The 1,629-nt window shown below is 49.0% G+C and overlaps 1 protein-coding gene across 1 annotated transcript in view; it reads left to right on the top strand.

Moving 5' to 3' along the window:
• LOC108507719 (myosin-4-like) overlaps positions 1-1,629 on the top strand; it is a 127,225-nt gene that overhangs the window by 123,595 nt on the left and 2,001 nt on the right.

The following is a 1,629-nucleotide window of genomic DNA, read 5'->3' on the forward strand; positions in this document are numbered from 1 at the left end:
CGGGATGGGCTTTCTCACCAGCTGAGCATTGCTGCGGGGTCTGTGCCTGCAGCTCTGCAAAGATGCCTGTCACCCTGGTGGGACAGGGCCCTTCCCATTCTGCTCTGGGCCTGAGCAAGCCATTGGTCTTTGTTCCCACAGAGGAGATTTCCGACCTCACGGAGCAGATTGCAGAGGGAGGAAAGGCAATTCATGAGCTGGAGAAAGTCAAGAAGCAAGTTGAGCAGGAGAAATCTGAACTGCAAGCCTCTCTGGAGGAAGCTGAGGTACCTGGCCAGAATCTTGCTGTCTGCACTAAATGTGTGAGCAAGGCAGAAACAATGCTAAAAAGGCCTTGCTTCTGCTCTGTTCTGGCTGCAGAGGGCAGCCAACTGAGATTTCCTGGAATATTCTCTAATTCCCTAGAAAGCAAGCAGTAGGTTTATCAGTGTTCCCCATGTTTGTGTCCACTTGTCCAGGCCTCTCTGGAACATGAAGAGGGGAAGATCCTGCGCCTGCAGCTGGAGCTCAACCAGGTGAAGTCTGAGATTGACAGGAAGATAGCAGAGAAAGATGAGGAGATCGACCAGCTGAAGAGGAACCACCTCCGAGTCGTGGAGTCCATGCAAAGCACCCTGGATGCTGAGATCAGGAGCAGGAATGAAGCCCTGAGGCTGAAGAAGAAGATGGAGGGAGACCTGAATGAAATGGAGATCCAGCTCAGCCATGCCAACCGTGTGGCTGCAGAGGCACAAAAGAACCTGCGAAACACACAGGCTGTGCTCAAGGTACAGCCCAACAAACCAGGTTCTCACTGGCTTCTGACAGAACTTAATATCAACGATGAAGGAATGGGACTGCACAAACACATCATTCGGTTTTCAGGATTCTCCACAGACCTCTGTGGTCCCCTTTTATTAACCTCTTCGGGTAAACAGCACCAGGTGTTGCCATTCAGTTAACAATAATTCCCAAGACTTTGGTGACCTGATGTTTTGATTTCACACATTCACACACTATCATTCTGTGATTGTATAAACCATGCACATTATCATGCAGACCATTAAGTGGTTTTCCGATTTTGGAACACAGCACTCTCTTTGTCAAAACATGATCAAGGCCTAAATACTTGATCAAAATATTTTTTTATTCTGATTAACTGAATCCACAGGTGCAGGCTGGTTCAGCTTGTACCCACAGCTAAAAATTTTCCTTTTTTTAGAATTCTGTCATTTCTATATTGATATTAAAATGGAAAATAAAAGAATAGGAAAAATATGCCTCCCAATCTGCCTTTTTTTTTTTAAAAGGACACCCAGATCCATTTGGACGATGCTCTCAGGACCCAGGATGACCTGAAGGAGCAGGTGGCCATGGTGGAGCGCAGAGCAAACCTGCTGCAGGCTGAAGTTGAGGAGCTACGGGCAGCCCTGGAGCAGACGGAGCGGTCGAGGAAAGTGGCCGAGCAGGAGCTCCTGGATGCCACTGAACGTGTGCAGCTCCTCCACACCCAGGTCAGGGCAGGGAGCAAAGGCAGCCATGTTGACACTTAGCAAACCCAGAGAGCTGGAATATACCAGGGGACAGGCAGTACTAGAATGGCCTCTCTACTGCTGTCCACCGGGAAAGGCATGTTCAGTGTCCATCACC

This window comes from Lepidothrix coronata, unplaced genomic scaffold, assembly GCF_001604755.1.
Source record: "Lepidothrix coronata isolate B3197 unplaced genomic scaffold, Lepidothrix_coronata-1.0 Scaffold267, whole genome shotgun sequence".
Lineage (NCBI taxonomy): Eukaryota > Metazoa > Chordata > Aves > Passeriformes > Pipridae > Lepidothrix > Lepidothrix coronata.